Raw genomic sequence first — 20,481 nt, 5'->3', positions numbered from 1 at the left:
ATCTAAGGCATCCCTGATTGTTCCTCCTTTGTTCTGAGAGCCCTTGCCTCTCCACTGGGTCCTCCATGGACTTACCCTATGGAACAGAAGCTGCTTATGTTAATAGCCATGTGTGCAGGGTTTAAATAGCTGTAGTTAGGAGACCGTGGCACAGCTCCGTATCCTCACCCTGATGTGATTGCTTTTTTCTACGATACCGCCAGAAGAGAACATGCAGAGACATATTTGGTGCAGAAGACCTTGATGGAGGGAAAGTGGAAGGGTGTGAGAGAATAAGCCTCCAGTTAGTGGGAGGGAGAGTAAGAAGGTGAATGAGATGGAAGTGGATCAGACAGGGTGCCAGAGCTCCCTGCTGTAGTTACCATGATAAGCTGCCTCATGCCACTCCTGATAGAGGGAGAATTTAACAGGACCTGAGCCCCTCCCATGTTCCTCAGACAAAACTGAAACTTTAAACAAATCAAGCACTCCATTTTAGGAAATGGCCGGTGGAAGGTAATGTTTCTTTTGCAAGTATCAAAAAGGATGTTTGGTTTAGATCTCGTCTATGGGATAAAGCCTGTGTTGTAGTCACATCCCGCAACACTAATCAATTGTGCCCTGCCACTCTGCAGGGAGGAGACAGGCTCCTGACCACCTCAGGCTATAGACAGTGCTCCCTTCCCCACCCAGGTCCCCCTTCCATCAAAGTCAAGAACTAGTATGCTCTGCTGGCAACAAGAGGTGAGGAGCAGCCCCCAGTGGTTGGCGAAGAGGATCCACCTGCCCCCAAGGCTGGGAGACTCAGCTACCACACCCAAGAGGAGGAAACAGGATAGTAAAGGTTGAGGACTCCTTTCTGAGGGGGATGGATGCATTTATCTGCCAACCTGACATGACGTCCCAGGAGCTGTGCTGCCTGCCTGAAGCCTGTATCGGAGACCTTACGGAAAGGAGACCACTCTTATCTGCTACCCCATGCTGCTCTTCCCCATGGGCACTAATGATACTGCCAGATATGACCCTGAGCAGATAGCAGTGACTACAGGCCTTTATGGCCCAGGTGAAGGAGTCAGGAATTGGTAGTGAATATGAAAATGGAAAGCAATGTGAGTGAAAGTGATTATGAAAGGATAGATCTCATGAATCTAAGGGAAAGGAGTGAAAGCAGCAGAATAAGGACAATGGACTTCAAAAAGCAGCTTTTGACAGACTCGAACAGGTACCTAAGGTCCCAGGGGGAGAAACCTAAGGGAAAAAGGAGTTCAGGAGAGCTGGCAGTTTCTCAGAGACAATATTAAAGGCACAACAGCAAACAATCCTAATATGAAAGATAGAAAAATTAATAAAAGGGCAATATGGCTCCATCAGGAGCTCTTTAATGACCTGAAAATCAAAAGGGAGTCCTACAAAAAGTGGAAATGGACAAATTGCTATGGATGAATATAAAAGACTAGTACAAACGTAGGGACAAAATCAAAAGAGCTAAGGCACAAGAAGAGTTACACCCAGTAAGGAAATAAAATGCAAAAAGAAGAAGTTCTATAAATACTTCAGAATCAAAAGACAGACAAAGGAAAGTATAGGTCCACTACTTAGCTTGGAAAGAGAGCTACTAGCAGATGACATCAAGAAAGCTGAGGTGCTTAATGCCTATTTTGCTTCAGTCTTCACTAAAAAGGTTAATGGTGACCAGATGCTTAACACAATATTAACAACAATGGTGAAGAAATAGGTAAAGCCAAAATAGGGAAAGAACGGGTTAAAGACTATTTAGGTAAGTTAAGTGTATTCAGGTCAGAAGTGCTGATGAAATTCATCCTATGGTATTTAAGGAACTAACTGAAGCAATCTCTGAACCATTAACAATTATCTTTAAGAACTTCTGGAGAACAGGTCAGGTCCCAGAGGACTGGAGAAGGGCAAACATGGTACTTATCTTGAAAAGGGGGAACTAAAAGGACTCCAAGAATTATAGACCAGTCAGCTGAACTTTGGTACCTGGAAAGATACTGGAATAATTTATTAAGCAATCAGTTTGTAAGGCCCTAGAGGATAATAGGATTATAAGGAATAGCCAGTATGGATTTGTCAAGAACAAATCATGCCAAATCAACCTGTTCTCCTTCTTTGACAGGGTTACTGGCCTCCTGGATGTGGGGGGAAGCAGTAAACTTGCTATATCTTGATACATGACATTCTCATAAGCAAACTAGAGAAATGTGGTCTAGATTAAATTATTATAAGGTTGGATCCATAAGTGGTTGAAAGACCATATGCAAAGAGTAAATATCAATGCCTTGCTGTCAAACTGGGAGGCCATATCTAGTGGGAACCTACAAGAGTAAGTACCTGGCTCTGGTACTATTCAGTACTTTCATTAATGACTTGAAATTGAGAATATGCTTATAAAATTTGCAGATGACACCAAGCTGAGAGGGGTCTCAAGCACTTTGGAGGACAGGGTTAGAATTCAAAAGGACTTTTCCAAATTGGAGAATTGGTCTGAAATCAGCAAGATGAAATTCAATAAAGACAAGTGTAAAGTACTACACTTAGGACAGAAAAATCAAATGCACAACTACAAAATGGGGAATAACTGGTAGACAATAATACTACCGAAAAGGATGAGGGGGTTATAGTGGATCACAAATGAATATGAGCCAACAATATGATGCAGTTGTGGAAAAGGCTAATATCATTCGGGGGGTGTATTTACAGGAGTGTTGTATATAAGAGAAAGCATGTAGTTGTCCTCCTGTCCTCAACACTGGTGAGGCCTCAGCAGGAGTATTTTGTTCAGTTTTGGGCACCACACTTTAAGAAAGATGTGGACAAATTGTAGAGAGTCCAGGGGAGAGCAACAAAAATGGTGACAGGTTTAGAAAACCTGACCTCTGAAAAAAGGTTACAAAAACTGGATATGGTTAGTCTTGAGAAAAGAAGACTTGCGGGGAGGGGGCTGATAAGTCATCCATAGGTGAAGGGCTGTTATAGAGAGGGCCATGATCAATTGTTTTCCGTGTCCGCTGAAAGTAGAACAAGAAGTAATGGGCTTAATCTGCAGCAAGGGAGATTTAGATTAGATATTAGGAAAAACTGACTAACTAACGATGGTTATGTGCTGGAACAGGCTTCCAGGAGAGGTTGTGGAATTCCCGTCACTGGAGGTTTTTAAGAACAGGTTGGACGAACACTTGTCAGAGAGAGTCTAGATTTACTTGGTCCTGCCTCAGTGCAGGGGCCTGGACTAGATGACCTATTGAGGTCCCTTCCAGCCCTACATTTCTATGGTTTCTGTGCTTTACAGGCACACTTGCATTTACAAACTGTGCACCAGCTATGGTGTGGTTTGGGGCTGTGGTTAAGAACAAGTTCCGTCTACATTGACATGATCACACTAGAGCATTCCAACCTGATCCAAACCTGACAGGACCCGACTATATGTGTTGGGTCCGGGTTGGGTGGGAAAACAACTGGACCTTCTTGAGCTCAGGGCAGGTCAGCGCTCCTCCCCCTGCCCATAGGGTCAGCACCACAGCAGCTGTGAGACCCACCCCTGCCAGGTGCTGCCTCCTGAGAGTGTGTCAAGCAAGGCTTTGTAGCACCTCTCACTCCACAGCAGGAGACAGCAGCAGGGCACACAGCCACCGTGCCAACCCCATGGGCAGGAGGCGAGCCCTACCTATGGGCAGGAGGTGACGGCAAAGCTGATTCTGGTTGTAACTCAAACCATACACCTGCAGGGGGCCTATCATATGGTAAATGGGTCCCTCAAGAGGACAGTCAAGACCCCATCACTATGGGATTGTTTGGCCAGAGAGCTCCCTGCATAACTCTCCCCTTTGCAAAGCTGCCACAGAGACCCCTTTTTGTATCCTGTAAATGGCATCTTCTTCACATTGGGCTCCTAAGGTGGACAAGAGAGATGATCCTGGATGTGCACTGTAGGAGCTCTGCCACCAGGGAGCCTAGGCAGACGTGCGGGCTGGCTCCTCTCCTGTGCACCCTCGGAGCTCCCCAGCTGGTGTTCTCCCTGCCCTGTGGAACTCCTGAACTGCAGAGTTCCTGCAAGCCTTGCCCCTGCTCACTGTTAAGAGCTCTCCAGCTGCAGCTGTGCCGGGACTCTGGAAGATCCCAGCTTCCTTTTGGTCCCTGCTGCATGCTTCCCAGGGACGGAGGATTACTTAGAGCTGGCTTGTGGCGGTAGGCTGTGTGTGTGGTGAGAGATGTGGTTTCTAGGCTGAGGTATGAATGAAGGGGAGGGAGGCTTGTGGTAGTGGGTGAGGAGCTTCACTGCATAATTCAAAAGTAATGTGATGCATAATAAAAGGCTCATCAATGCTAGTTTTCACAGGGTAGATGGGACCTTGGGGGGAAGGAGTCTTGTTTAGGGCTTGATCCTGCCATCATTAGCAAGCATAGTACATATTTGCACGAATAACTCTATCATACTCAATGGGATTATCTCATGCTAGCAAGTAATGTACCTACTACTGTTTATAGGCTTGGGCCCTTACTCTGTGTATCCAGCCTGTTTCTGGTCTCCTGGGCCTTTGGCTTTAGCTTCCAAATCAGGCCGTACTGGTGTTGATGGAAGGATCTGGCATAGAGTGAAATATTGGCAGCAGAAAGCCGTTGCTTATTTTTAAACTTCTTGCATGTCATGCAGCCTACGTATTGAGGGGGAGGGAGAGGAGCGGAGAACCACTGCAGCTGTTTTGCAAACGCCATCCAGCTGCATGCTGGATGGGCGCAGGGAAAGAGAGGAGCAGGCTACATTTAAGGCAAAACTTTCCCGCTGCTTCTCTCTATTATGTCAATCCTCATAATCCAGGGAAGCCAGTTGGACTATGTGGCAGCTGACACGCAGGCAGCAGCTCCTATCCCTGGCCCAGGAGGCAGACTGTGCTTGGCACAGCTGTGCTGGCTGTGCTCCCGTGGCCTGCTCTTCCCGAGGAATCGCTGGGCAGAAAGATTAGAAGGCGATTTCTTTTCAATATAAAAGAATTCACAACGGTGAAGGGGAGACAAAAACATTCTTGAGCAAAGCGGACAATCTTGTGGGGGGTGAAAGGGAGAGCAGGGATTACTGTAGCAGTGCCAGGGGCTCGCCACTTGCACCTGCTGTTTGCTGAAAAGGCTGATGCTGAGCAGTAAGCAGCTGATGCTGAGGCCCAGTTGTCAGCCAGAATGAAAAAAAAAAAAGCCTCTGATCAGTGCACTTCCCAAAGGCCCCGGCCGGCATCCCCGCCACACCAGCAAGAGGAGGAGAGGAGCATGTGTGGGGGGGCTAGACATAACTCAGACACCCACACGCAACAGGCTAGGCGTGCGGGTGAGTGAATCGCCCAGACACATGGCTGCGATAGCAAAGAGCTCCGCGGGGCTATATTCTCCCACCTCCCGCACAGAGGACCTTGAGGAGTGGCTAACCCAGCAGGACAGGCGCTGTGAGTGGGATGGCCTGCCTTGGTGTGGAGCTGTGAATGTTGAGTTTCAAACAGATCTAGGGGAAGTGGGGAGAAGCCTGAACTCTCTCTCACCCTTTCAACTCAAATTTAAAACATCACCCGTTCTCTCAGCTATTGGAGTCCTCACGTAGACAAGTGAATTTTTCTGTGAAGCCACCAGGACTCTGTATTCTTATTTGTGCTGGTGAAAGTGCTAGCTTGACCCACCCAGAGATGAAGGAGGAACAAGTATACAAGACAGCAACACCACAAACTTTCCCTCCCCTCCCCCCCCGCACTCGGGCTTGTTCCTGAGCTGCAGGAACCTCCCGAAGGTGCAGTAGTTCACCTCGGATCCCTGGCCTCTGCTGAGATGGCTGAAGTGGGGGCCAGTTAGTGCAGTACAAGAATGATTGACCGCTACTGCATTGGGATCTAAGGGGGAGACTTTCATAAGAGCTCAGCATTACTCCCCTGAGAATCTGGCCATAGAAGTTGCAGAGGGAGCTGCTGGGTGCTGAACACTTTTGAACAGTTGATTCTTATTTAGGGGCCTATGTGGGCGCTGAGCACTTAAAAAGCTGGCCTGCATGTCCCCAGTCAGTCGATCAGTCAGGCTGCATGTTTAATGCCGTATGAGGAAATAAAGTGGAACTTACAAGGAAGGGGGGAGAATGTTGAGTTGCTTCAGCAGATTTCAATGGACTCTTAGGCTGTTTCTACACTGTGGATTTCCCACACTTTGCCCACCATTTGCCTACCTTGTGCTTCTGTACTGGTGGCAGCAACAGGGCCGCCCAGAGGATTCAGGGGACCTGGGCAAATTGGGGGAGCTGCGGCCCTTGTACTCACCCGGCGGCGGTCCAGGATTTCGGTGGCGGGGGGCCCTTCAGTCACTCCGCATCTTTGGCAGCACTGAAGGACCCGCCGCCGCCGAAATGCCTCCGAAGACCCCAGACCGCTACCGGGCCAGGGCTCGCGGGGGCCCTGTGGCAAATTGACCCACTTGCCCTCTCCCCGGGCGGCCCTGGGCAGCAATTGTGGCAGTGCTAATATAGACTGGGCAGGTGTTTACTACAGTGTCTCCTGTCCCTACCCAGAGCTTGCTGCAGGGCAGCTGTCTTGGTAGGCAGTGAAGAAGAGCTAGGCTTTACTTGCTACAGCTGTTCCCCACTGGGGAAATGAAGAAAATGCCATCCAGGGACCTATCAGAGGGTGTTAATGCCTCTTATGTTGGCAGGGGTGCTGAAGGGAGGCCCTGACACCTCTTCTATGTTGAAGACAAGGGGGTATTTTACTGGGTAGGTCTTCTGCTACAGTGAACCCAACCTTCATAGCAACTATATTGGTGCAGGACAGGAAACCACTCTTAGTAGATCCTACTGTATCTCATCTTTAAGTGAAACTCATCCTTGGATTTGGGATGAAACAAGCAGCATACCCAATTTTTTTGTGAGGTTGAACTTTCTTGTATGTTTTATGTGTATTTATCATTGTTGCCCTATGTCTTCATGTTCTGATATGAGGCCAACTTGCTATGGAGTACACAGGGCCTTGCCTTTATTTGGATCAAACTTCCAGGTATTTGTTGAACAATGGCCTTTTCGTAGAACTGGGAATCTTAAAAAGCCCTGAGGAGGTTTCCAATTGCTGATATTGGAACTGTGTGAGCGTAATCCTTTCTTGCTTTACCAGCTTGCCCCTCTGATCCAGGGCTGTTTGTTGCAGATGGCAACTGGAAACATTTCCTTTTGCAGAAGCATGTGAGCTTAGAGTCATTGCATCACACTGCCCTTCAGAGGAGCTAAAGGGATTAGGTAAGTGGACGGCTCATGTGTTTGGTAAGAAGAGGCTTTTCACCAGATTTCAGTCTGGCCTGGTTCAGTGGTGATGAAAAGTCATTGCTATGGGAAATGAGCTGAGGGGCCTCGTCCCAATGCTAAGGGAAGGTTTCTGTCATCCCAGTTGGCATGTTGCTCCACTATCAGGCTTGCTGCTCTTCTTGGCGGGCCCTTTTTCCTGGCTGAGTAATGGAAACTGAATCTCTCTTTTACTCCTAGGGCAGGTCCTTCCCAGTGTGTATTGAGACATCTAGCTGCTCAGTTACTACAGACATGAGCATGTTGTAAAACACTACTACAATATGGCTGCGCCAATGAACTTGCTGTGTATTGTTTATGGATAAGGCTGCGCATCTGTCATGGAAGTCACGGATTCCGTGACCTCTGTGACTTCTGCACAGCCCCTGGGCGAGCAGCAGCAGTTTGGGTGTGCGGGAGGGGGCTCAGGGCTGGGGTAGGGGGTTGGGGTGCAGGGCAGCGCTTACCTCAGGGGTGGGTACTCCCCGGCTCCCACTGGCATGGCTCCTGCAGCTCCTAGACAGAAGGACCAGGGGGCTCTGCACACTGCCTGTGCCCACAGGCGCCGCCCCCGCAGCTCCCATTGGCTGTGGTTCCCAGCCAATGGGAGCTGCAGAGCCGGCACTTGTGGTGGGAGCAGCATTTGGAGCCCCCCTGGCCACCCTCCCCAGGAGCTGCAGGAATGCTAGTCCAGGGCCGCCCAGAGGATTCAGGAGGCCTGGGGCAAAGCAATTTCGGGGGCCCCTTCCATAAAAAAAGTTGCAATACTATAGAATACTATATTCTCGTGGGGCCCCTGCAGGGCCCGAGGCCTGAGGCAAATTGCCCCACTTGCCCCCCCTCACCCCTGGGGCGGCCCTGCGCTAGTCAGAGCCAGGTAGGGAGCCTGCCAGCCCCACCAACCCTCCCCCGCCCCTCCCCAGCACCAGCAGGGGTCCCAGGTCGTGTGCCGCCGCTGCCACCACCACCTGCCCTCCCCCAGCAACAGCAGGGGTCCCAGGCTAGCACCTCTGGACCATCTTCCCAGAGCACCCGCAGAGCCCCCGGCCCAAGTTTTAGCTAGGGGTATATAGTAAAAGTCATGGACAAGTCACGGATCATGAATTTTTGTTTACTGCCCGTGACTTTTACTAAAAATACCCGTGACTAAAACATAGCCTTAATTTTGGACAAATAGAACTTAAGAATGGCTGTACTGGGTCAGACCAATAGTCTAGCCCAGTATCCTTGCTTCCGACAGTGGCCAGTGCCAGCCGCTTCAAAGGGAACCAACAGGGTAATTTACAGTGGTCCTTCTCCTGTCGTCCAGACCCAGCTTCTAGCACTTGGAGCTTAAGAGATACCCGGAGCATTAGGTTGCATCCCTGACCATCTTGGCTAATAGGTCCATCAATGGCTATCTTCCATTAACTTATCTAATTCTATTTTGAACTCAATTATGCGTTTGGCCTTCACAGCATCCCTTGGCAACAAGTTCCACAGGTTGACTGTGTGCATGTGAAGAAGTACTTCCTTCTGCTTGTTTTAAACTTGATGTCTGTTAATTTTGAGTGACCCCCGGTTCTTATGTTATGTGAAGGGGTAAATAACATTTCCCTATTCACTTTCTCCACGTCATTCATGGTTTTGTAGACCTCTATCATATCCCTCTTAGTCATCTCTTTTCTAAGCCGAACCTTAGTCTTTTTAATGTCTCCTAGTATGGAAGCTGTTCCATGCCCCTAATAATTTTTGTTGCCCTTCTCTGTACCTTTCCTAATTCTAATATATCTTTTTTGAGATCTCTGGATGCTCAGTTACTACAGAAATGAGCATGTTACAAAACCCTACCTACAATATGGGTGTTTAGGCAGCCAATACAGCCAACGACTTCGCTGTGTATTTTTTGTGGACAAACAGAAGATGCCGGCTTCTAATTTGGCACCTTTTCCCATGCACAAAATCTGTAGAATTAAGAAAAAAAAAAACCACCTGAGGCAAACTGACACCCAGATAAAATAAACACAGTTCCACCCTCGCCTGCTACTCAGAGCTGACGAACCTGATCTGCTGACATGGCTAGGCAGATCTAGCCGAGGTTGTTTTTAACGCCAGCTGTCTGGCCGGCCAAGTCAGTAATAGTTCTGTCCTTATCGGCAGCAAAGACGATGACACAACCCTTTTTTAAAATTGAACCAACAAACCTTTAAATGCAAAATTGTGTTCTCCTTTCTGTTACTCCTGCACCAGGCTGCTGTTTGCATAGGTGAGGTACTTATATAATATGCTGTGGGCCGAATTCAGCAGTCATAGAATCACAGGACTGGAAGGGACCTCGAGAGGTCATCTTGTCCAGTCCCCTACACTCATGGCAGGACTAAGTATTATCTAGACCATTCCTGACAGGTGTTTGTCTAACCTGCTCTTAAAAATCTCCAATGATGGAGCTTCCACAACCTCCCTAGGCAATTTATTCCAGTGCTTAACCACCCTGACAGGAAGTTTTTCCTAATGTCCAACCTAAACTACCCTTGCTGCAATTTAAGCCCATTGCTTGTTGTCCTATCCTCAGAGGTTAAGAAGAACAATTATTCTCCCTCCTCCTTGTAACAACCTCTTATGTAGTTGAAAACTGTTATCATGTCCCATCTCAGTCTTCTCTTTTTCAGACTAAACAAACCCAGTTTTTTCAATCTTCTCTCATAGGTCATGTTTTCTAGACCCTTGATCATTTTTGTTGCTCTTCTCTGGACTTTCTCCAATTTGTCCACCTCTTTCCTGAAATGTGATGCCCAGCACTGGACACTCTACTCCAGTTGAGGCTGTATCAGTGTGGGGTAGTTACGCTCACTTATCAGTGGCTAAGGGAGTCTAAGCTGCTGTAATGTATATGCTGTAAGGCCTAGTCCATGGATAAACAGGGGACTTCAGACTCTCATGATCTAAGTCCAGTACCTTTTTACCAGCACTAAATTCACTGTGTAAGAATCCTATTAGGCAGGTGACTGTCTCTCTTAACGTAGCCAGCATATAGCATGGGCAAGTTAGGAAAAACCCTTTGGGCCTGGTTTTCAGGCACAACTTTGCACCCACTGTTACATGAGGTGCCAAGCTGAAGGCACAGTTATTTATGAATGCAAAACTGAAGGCTGGATTGAGGCTCTCTTAGAAATCCGGCCCCCCCAGGCCAGATCCTGGTTTGCTCTGTAAACCCTTTCCACTGCTCCAACAGCACAAGTGTGTTGTAAACCAGCCCTGAAAGGGGCAGTTGGGGATTTCACTGACTGACGTAGAGCAGATATAGCCAGTACTATCCTCTCCCCACCTCCTGCAGGGTAGGTGTTGAGGCAGAACACCTGTACTCCAGCAATTCCCAGCTAGAAAAACATCCGCTAAGGGGCTGTTACAAACAGGTGTAAATTGCAGGCCTGAGGTTGCTCTAATTTATGCCAAGTGGCCACCATCTGCTGCAGGGATCAGGGAGGTGCAAAGATTGTGTGGAGCCACCTTTGCTTTGCTTCTCCTCAGCTGTGCTGGGCAGAGCCCTGGCACCGCTGGGGGGCCCTAGAAATGAGAGCTCCCTCCAAAAAGTGACTGGAGAGTGCAATTAAGGATGCTGGGAAGGAATCCCTCCTGTACCTACCCCCAGGTACTCCATTCTAATGGCACTTGACAGGGCTATGAGCCCAGCAGCTTACGGACTTTCACCTCCAGGCACTGCATGGCGGGGGATCGCCCTCACTGCTGTCGTGAAAACAGGTGATCAACAAGCTTGTCTCCGCAAATTGCAGAGGCCCCTGGCCTGCCTCCTCTGCCCACCAGACTCTGACTGGAGGGGTGCACAGAGGGAATAGGAGCAGGAAGTAATAGCCCTTTCCTGAATCCTGTTGCCACCAGCGACCAGCCACAGGGAGGGGCCGAGAGGAGATGAATGGAAATGATCCTTGCTGCAGGTGAGCAGATCCCAAACACACTCTCCTTGTCTACTGCTGCTGCTGTATGAGTGGGAGAGGGCTGTGTGGGTTAAACATTCCTGCAATCATTGCAGCTTTCACTCGGCCCAGAGCTTTCAAAGGTGGCTGCCTTTGCTCCGCTGTGCTGAGTAAGGGGGAAGGAACAGCACCAGCAAAGCAAAACCAGCAGCAGCAAGGATGACACAGCCTGCCCTGTAGTCTCAGTAGGTGCAGCGGTGGGCAGAGGACTCCAAAGTGAGCTGCATGAGTAACTGTGGAGGTGGCATTGTCCTGTCAATTCCCCCCGCAGCTTGCTGGCCCCGCGTTTGCTAGAGCTAAGCGCCGGTGACTGAAGTGGCAAGATGCTGAGCCAGGCTTGCTGCCCCACCAGGCCGTGAGCTCGGGGCTGCAGCCCTGCAGGAGAGCTGCGTGGCGCGAGCAGCTGGCAAGCAGCCCATCTCCGTAGGAAGTCACTTTACTGCTGTCGAAATCTGTGCGTCCTGCTGGGCTGGAGCGACAGGAACCGCACAGGGCCTTTCAGGAGCAGCGGGAGGGAGAGGCCTTCGCCTCCCTCGCTCTGCTCTGACTAATCTACCTGACAGGGGAGAGATTACAGGCACAAATAATCCACAGGAGCCTCCAGCCGTGGGTAGAGAACCACCCTTCCCCTCCTCCCCACCCCCCCGCCCGCCGCACTAGCTGTGCCTTCAGGCTGGACAGCCCCTCAAGGGCAGGGACCAGCAGCAGCAGCTGAGCCTTTGCAATCAAACAGCCTTCTCCGGTCATGCGTTAGCTGAGCCGAGCCTTTACCATGGAACAGCACGGCATCCCCAGGGGCTGAGACTAGTATTCGTTGAAGCTTCAGCCTCAGGCAGTGCTCTCTGGGGCTCAGGTTAATGACAATTGAGCCTTGGGGCTCAGGTAGCCTTAGCAATGGCAAAGGGTCACTCGAGGCAGGACCGGAGGGTGCATTAGTGGCCCTTGCTCATTTCATGCACTTTCCCGCTCACGCTGTGTCTTGTCTTGCACGATTCTAGCCCCCTACAATTTTGCTTCATGCACATTTAGGGTGCAGTGGCTCCTGTCGCACTGAAAACATAAATGGTTGCTGCTGGTGACTATCATTGGGAAATGGTTCCATTTCCCTGAGTGACCTTTCTACCCTGTATTATACAGCAGGTCAGATTGAATGCTCCACTCCTGCGTCCATGGTCTCTTTTGTGGAAATGCTGCCACGTCTTCGTTCAAAACGCAGCGTGAACATGCTGCAGAGTGGCTCTCTGAGTGCTTCCCCCATCACCTAGTTTGGATTCTGAGCATTGAACCCAAGCTGGCACTAATCCTGCTTCTTTGTCCAGAATGTGCATGGCCTGATACTGCCGTATCTTTATTTACAAACCCCATTACCTAGTGGAAATCAGACACTCAGTGCAGTGCGCTTCTTGGGTGGTTAAGGCCATTTAGCCTGGAGCGGCCTACGGGATGCAATAAAACTGCCTGAGGCCTGCAACAATCCTCTGGAAACGCGTTGCCTGTCATGTCTTATTGTTCATTCAGCTGAGTCTTTGTCCTGAGGAGCACCCGCCAGGACTATGGCTCAGCCCAGGAAGGTCTCTGTGCCAGAGAGTACAGCCTGATGGCAAAGGCTGAGGTAATGCAATGCTCTGCTCTGGAGGATATTGCCAAGGAAAACCTATCAGACTGAATTCTCTAATATAAGCCCAGTTGGAGGGATCTTGGGGCAGATCCTCACCCGCTACCTTTCTTTGCACTTGTCTCCTTGCAGGGTGTCTAATGTAGTGAGATCCCATCCCTGTGTCGGTGGGTTAGATCTCTGGCTCATTTTTGTCCTGCTGTAAATGCTCCTTGCAGACTGCCCCAGCATTCATCCTGCCTACGAGCTCCTCCCCATGTCTGCTTCTCCCTGAAGCAGAGTTGTGCCAGTGCAGGTTCGCTCCTGTGCCAGCAAAGAAATGGCTTCTCCCGCTCTGATAGAAGCAGCACAGCCAGCGGTTCCCAGCTTAAAATAAGTTATGCTTCCAGTCAATGCCCTTCCGTCCCTCTTCTCCCAGAGAACAAGTGTTGAGAACTGTGCCTGGCTGGATCCACCAACATCTACTGGGGTCCCTACTTCAGAATGACACACTTTGGGGTCATGTCAGGCCCCTGCTTTTGCCATCAGTAGTCTGCTCGTTGGACATGTTACTGCCTGCAGAGAGTTTCTTCTCCTAGCAGTGACCGCAGAGGAACTCTGGAAATATGCAGAAACTTTTTTTATTAAGTGGGAGCTCACCATCCCTTCTGTGTGACTGTCAGAGAGACGTCGCTCCTTTTACCTCCTGTTGATGTTTTCAACAGAGGAAGACACATTCTGCCATCCTTACTCACGCTGACTAGTGCCTTGCTCTGCAAACGGACCCAGGCAGCCTCGTTCTGATCTCCCTGATGCTGGCGGAATGTCACTGAAGTCAAGATAGTTACACCTATTTTACGTAGGTGTAAGTGAAATCTGATCAAACCCCATAGACTCCAATGGCATTACTGGTGGAGTAAGGGATTGCTCCACCCATAGTGGATGATTGAATCTGGCATTATGTATATAAAAGAAAAAAATGAGCAGATCAGGCTACATGAGAAGAGTTATTCACATTTGGCAAGTGACAGGTTTGATCTAAATGCTCTCCAAACCCACGAATGAAAATCCATCTCTAAATCCAAGCACTCCCCAAAATCAGGGGGTTGAGGTTTTTGGTCTGGATTTGGCGGGGTGGGAGCAGCATTCTACAGAGAGAGGCTTAAGAGGTCAATTCTGATGTGAACGTGGATTTGGATTTCAGGCCTGCTTCTAATAATAAAGTATTTATCTAAAGTTGGCAACAGCATCCCAGATCAGAAGCCACTGTGGGCATATATCACTGATCGAGCATGTAGCACACAATAACATCCACAAAGTGGCAACGACTTCTTTGTATCTAGCAGGACTGTAATAATTTTATTTATTAAGCACTTGCCAAGGCATTTGGGCTGCAGTGCAAGAATTTATAATTAAAAGATTACAATTTTGGTTTGATTGTCTTTTTAGAGGTCACCCACCACAGTCAAATGGGCTAGAGCTGACCAGTGGTAGGGGGAAAGGAATAGTCAGGCTGTGGGGAAAAGTGCAAATGTTCAACACAAGCAGCCTACAACCTAATGAAAATCTGCTACCTAGACAAACCAAAGACCGGAGGAGGCCTCTGCACTGCCTTTTGTGAGAGAGCAGCGTGGTCGCGCCACTGAAAGACCAGTGCTTTCCCCACCTCCACTCAGCCACAAATGAGATATACAAGGGCCAGCCCAAGTCACAGCAGCTTTTTGGGTGATCCACAGCGAGAGGTTAAAGGCAGGACTCCTCAACTCTCACACTAATCTCTGTTGCAAAGCCTGCCAGTCAGAAAGCAGACTCAGCCCTCTCTCTCTTAGGTGGCTAGTGTACGCTTTCGAACCTGGGGATGCAAAGTACTACGGAGCCGAGCTGGTGAACTACCAAAGACCTTTCTGGCTCCTGAAGAGGAGCAGCCATTCTTTGGAAAACCTTCACGTTGGAGAGAGGCCCAAACTGAGGCATGGAATCCAAATGCACCTGAGCTTTGGGGAAGTCTGCTCCAGAGCCGTCTCCAAACGTCTGGATTCAGCCCCAGTTCTATTTAAAACATCTTTTTCCAAACACGGATCTTCTTTTTTTTTTTTTTTTTTTTAAGAACTTCCTTTTTCCTAGGTAAGAATATTTATTTGTGGCTGAAAAGGTAGGTTTGCTGCCTCTCCAGCCAGACTCTGTTTCTCATAGTTGAGCAGGCAGTGGGATCATTCTGGTGAACGTGACATTATGGCTGTTCCCTTGGCAACAAGTTATGGAGTCATAAACCCAAGATTATACTTCCAGAGAAGGGACCAGCAACAGGAGAAGCGGAGCACTGAAGGGAAACATTTAACCACACAGAATTGCAGGAATGAGAGGTGAAAAGCAACGTGACTAGCAGCAGCAACGGTTCTCTTTTCAGCAGCAGTGTTAAAGCCTCTTTATAGCGGAGATGGACCTGAACTGGAACACAGGCTCTGAAGAGCCCTGAACTTTGTAGAAGTTTGGATTAGGATCCAGTTCCAAAGCTAAGCTTCACATCTTGTATTTGATATGTACAGGGCTAAGCCCTCCCAATGCCTGACCAGGACATTGGCGCAACCAAAGGGAACTGCCCCAAATTTTACTTTGAAAGCAGTGTATCCAGGGAGAGGGAGCTTTGTGGACATTGTGTGGATACCCATGAACTGCTGGCCAGTTATGGTCAATACAAATCTTTATTATATACCTCACTTTCAAGTCTCAATGCAGTGATTAAAAGGAGCTCCTAGTAAATCAAGAGGTGCATCAGGGACCATCTCTGCTTTGAAGGCAGATGTCTGCTCATAAACTGTGTATAGCTCAGGTGCCCAACTCTGTGTTTTCCTGATGAGAGTAAACCATCAGTTCCCCAATGCCGGCTGCCAACCACAGATACCAAAAGCACAGCGGAAAGGCATGAACGTGGGCATACTTCCAAGGAACTGCACCTCTGCAGATACCACATGAAAGCAAAGAATTGTTCCCCAAAGAGAACAGAGTTGAAAGAGCACCAAGTAATGATGGCACCCAAAGCATGCATCCCTCAGTTCCCAGCCACGCCTGGCCTGTGAGCCAAGCAAGAGAAAAGACACCTAGCTAACATTATTGGAGCAGAATCCACTGCCACCGCCTAGCCCCCAAATTCTCTGCCTTACTCAAGAACACATTCACTGATAAATGAGCTATTGGGAGTTTATTATGAATGGGGGAAGTTTGTAGCCAGGAAATGTCTATTGTTCTCCACAGAAAATATGGGTTATTACAAAATAAGTCTTTGTATCCGAACCTGTGCATTTAACACTAAATCTCCATCTGTTCTGCCAGCTGTCTGATGATCTGTCATAGTCATTATCTAATGACCCCGCTCCAGATCTGTAGTGGCTACAATGTCTATATAAAAGCCAGCAGTCAGTTGTGAGCAACCCGGAACTGATAAACACAACCCTGACAGTACTGAGTTTCAACACAATTACAAAAAAAAAAAAACATACTGCAATCCACATGCTTGTATAATTATTTAAAATTAGATTCCCTACCCCAACCCCATCTCCTGGAGAGAACATCCAAAGGATTTCCATTGATACACAGCCCAAAGGTCAAGCTAATTGGGGTTCTGAGATCAGAATTCTTCCCAAGCCCACTGAAACAAGAACAGTCACAAAGAAAAGCTACCTGTTGGTGAAATCAGAAACCCTCCCAAGCTAAGCCCTGGAGATGATCAGCATGCTGGCTATCAGAGAGACGGAAAGGAACGCCCAGTAAGTGATCCCAACACAAGTCATGTGGGCAGTTAGTTACCTGAGAGAAGAGATTAGGTGTATCCATAGCCCAGAACACTAAGCCAAGGAAATGGCTGAATTTATTAAAAAGGAAACAAACAAATGGAAACCTGCCCGTCTCAGGCCATTGTCTGAAAATGACATTCTTGCCAAGTGCAGCCAGTGCTCCTCGTTCAGATCTATGCCGACCTTCTCTGCCTTCTTTCCTCTCTCCCAGTGCAGGCCAAGAGATGATCTCTATTAAAGGGATTAATTAGCTAATGTTTGTACAGCACTAGGGAAATATGAAGCATTTTGTAAGTAAATCTATAAGCCTCCAACAGAGTCCTTATCTTCTATCCACTGGAGTTCTACAAGCAGAGGCAGTTCTCAGGCATGTCCAGCTTTTCCCTGGGCATAGCTGCTTAATAGGCCCCAAATCTTGGCTCTTTCCCAGCACTGCTGCACAGGCATCTAGCTGGCTTGGTCTAGCTCAGGCCTTGACTTCTGGGCTGGCGGGAGTCACTCTGTAATGCCCGGCTCAGCACTCAGAAGTGCCACTGAAAGCAGGATAGGGTGCACTGAGGACTTGGCACTTTGAGGGCTTCCTAAAGACCTTTGGCCTCCTACATTTCAGCAGGAGTAGATTTGTGCATAGCCAGACTCTTATTTGCCCTTGACTTCCCCTTCAGCTCAGAGGCTCAGCTGATTTCACTTCTTCACCTGCGGCTGTTTCCTCTCTCCAGGTTTATATTTATCTCTGAGCTTTCCTGTAGCCTGAAATCCTCAGCAACAGTTGAACCATGTGGTATTCACAGGGAATTCAGTGCCAGACTTCTGCACACCACCAGTGGACCCCACCTGAGGGGACCAGTCCTTTGAGAAGGAATGGAACTCCTTCCTGGAATGGTACTAGTATACAGTTGGCTGTAGCAATTCTGTTCTCCCTATGGTAATAGCAACTTATTGGTGGCGTGAAGAATCAAGTCCTGGCTTTCTTATACCTGAGATCTACCAAAGAAAAGTGCTATAAAAGAGCTAGGTGTTATTATTGATTCATTCTGTGTGTATCCCACTTCCCAGTGGAGACAATGAGTCATAAGACCTTTCCTCAACACAGTGTATGTCCCACTTCCCAATAAGACCACTCTTGCTTTTTCACCAGGCTCCCACAGATGAGAACGTGTTTCTTGTGTTTCTCTAAATATTGCTTTTGCCAAACCTGCCCCTGGCTTTCTCCTGGCCTCTGCCATTCCTGTTCCGTACTGTTTTTTCAGTATGCATCCGAAGAAGTGGGCAGTAGCCCACGAAAGCTTATGCTCTAATAAATTTGTTAGTCTCTAAGGTGCCACAAGTACTCTTGTTCTTTTTGCGGATACAGACTAACATGGCTGCTACTCTGAAACCTGTTTTTTCAGAGGAGTTGAGGGAGAGGGTCAGAATTACTCATGTCCATGGAGGAATTGCCAGACTGGGGGTCCACATAAGTCCAGTACCCTGTCAGCAACAGTGATCAGCAACACCAGATGCTAAGAGGAAAGTGCAAGAACCCTGCAGCAGGCAGAGGTATCTTTCTTCACACTGATTCAGTATAATTCAGGAAATCAGGCATCTCTGGGCAGCAGCAAAGTCTTGCTGCAGCTTTCCATAAAGCTGCTTTCATTATAACGGAGCACCTTTCATCTCTAAGCACGTCACACCCCTTACATTCATTGCCGTTATTACAGTACCACCCAGAGGCCCCAGTCAGGATTGAGGCCCCTCTGAGCTGGGCACTGTACACACACACATGCATTTCAAACTAAAGTCCCATCAACTGCTTAAACCTGGAGCTGGTAAGGATTTAACTCCAGTCTGTCTCCCTGCCCCTTATATCCCTATCCCAGGGAGGGGGGAGTTTGTCTCAGTCTCAATACCTTCCTCAGGCTGCAGTGCTAGTACACCCTGTCCCTTCCCTTCTGATCGCATTCTGCCTGCCTTCCCTTTGTGCAGCCCTCCTGCTCGCTATGTAAACACGCTGTGCTTGCAGACAGGTGGCAAAGGTTTTCCTGGGCTCTGGATCTGTGCTCTGAGGCCTGAAAGGGCATTTTAATGGCTGGATAAGCCCATCCCCTTTGGCTGTTGTGGTGTGTTCTCTTCTGGGCTGTATGAATCATTCTTCTGTGCTCTGCATTATTTGAGCTCGTTGCCTCTGAGACAGAAGGAGAGAGATCTGGAGGAGGTGTTCTTACTGGTATGACTGTCCTCATTACCAGCAGGCTGTAAGCAGCTGGAGGGAGGACACTGATTCAAAGGCAATGCATGGTGCTGAGCTGTAATGTCTAAGGCAGAGCTAGCACTAGAGATGCAAAAACTACATTCAAACCAAGTCCCTACCAGCCCATCCATTGTTAGAGCAGCAAGCTGGGAGTGAGGATAGCTGCTCCTGGTCCCAGCTCTAGATCGGATTCCCTGTGGGAATGAGTCATTTAACTGCTCTGTGCCTCAGTTTCCCCTATGTAAAATGGAAATAACACTTGCCCATTTCACAGGGGTCCACTAGCATCAGATTCTAATCTCATGGGCCTGGTGGAAAGCCAGAATAACCGTGCTGACATCAAGATTTACACCAGCATGACTGAGGCAGGAATCAAGCAATTAACAGCTGTGAAATACTTTGAGCTTCTCCGATGGCAGGCGTCTGAGAAGCGCAAAGAATATCATTAACGCTGAGATTTTCATTGTGAGGAAACTGGGCAGGGACCTGTGCCAATGATAAGCCCCAGGCACGAGGTGTGAATATACAGGTGAGAAGCTGGACACTGGGAATCTGTTTGTTTTCCCAGCTAAACACAAACTATTTGCCAAGTGGCAGTTCCTCCCACTTTGGTTATGCAAACTATTAGATTCATTTCCAGCAAATGCCCTTATTTTGTACCTGGAAAAAATATCCATAATGTGTTGAGGTCCTCAGCTTGTGTACTTCTGGAAATGGGGCACCGATCTCAATAGTTTTAGCAGGCCGAGGGTGGGGCCTCTCTCGAGTCACTAACACCAAGTACAAAGTTTGTATGATCAGCTAATAAAAGGCCTGTGACATGCAAGGAGGCAGAGCGCAGGGCCTGCTTCTGATCTCACTTTCGCCACCTTTACACTGGTGTAATTCCACTGGCTTCGTGGTCTGTAGTGGAGTAAATGAGATCACAACCAGGTCCAACGTTTCTGTGAAAACGTTAACTCTGATGACCAGATACTCGGCTCCAATCTGACCCCTTGGCACTGCTCTGGTGGTATAAAAGGCTTGTGCAGCTGCACTAAGACAGCTGGCGCTCTCCTTAACATGGAGGAATACCTGGCTGGCGTAGAGTTATCATAACCCATGCCGCCCCATTCCCTCCTAGCCGCCTCCTGTGTAGGGGGTATGCTGGCAGTGTGTCCCTGGGAGGAGTCATGAGTAGAATGCTGCTGCAGGTTCCTGGCCGGTGTAACAGGACTGTAGTGGTGCTGGAGCAGTCCACAGCATTGCTCTGGCCCCTGAAATCCAGGACAGAGCAGTGCTCCAGCCCTTCCCTGGCACATGATGTTGCAATGCCACTCAAATTTGGCCCGGCTGCCCCTCCATCATGATTGAGGAGGAGGGCATCTGGGCCAAATTTGACTGAGCAGCTTTGTGACTTGGTGCATGAGGTTGCAACAGTGCTCAGATTTGGCCCAGCTGCCCACTGTCATGATAGGGGGTGGCCAACCAGGCCAAACCTGAGTGGCAGTGCAAGCCTGGGTGCCAGGTTGCAACACCACTCATCACGCAAATTTCGCCTGCGCTATGTGAGTGCGGGGCGGGCAATGGGAGCGAGCAGAGCTGCAGGGTGGCCAGGATTGGGA

Source organism: Chrysemys picta, chromosome 4 (assembly GCF_011386835.1).
Source record: "Chrysemys picta bellii isolate R12L10 chromosome 4, ASM1138683v2, whole genome shotgun sequence".
NCBI lineage: Eukaryota > Metazoa > Chordata > Testudines > Emydidae > Chrysemys > Chrysemys picta.
This window is presented reverse-complemented; position numbering follows the sequence as displayed.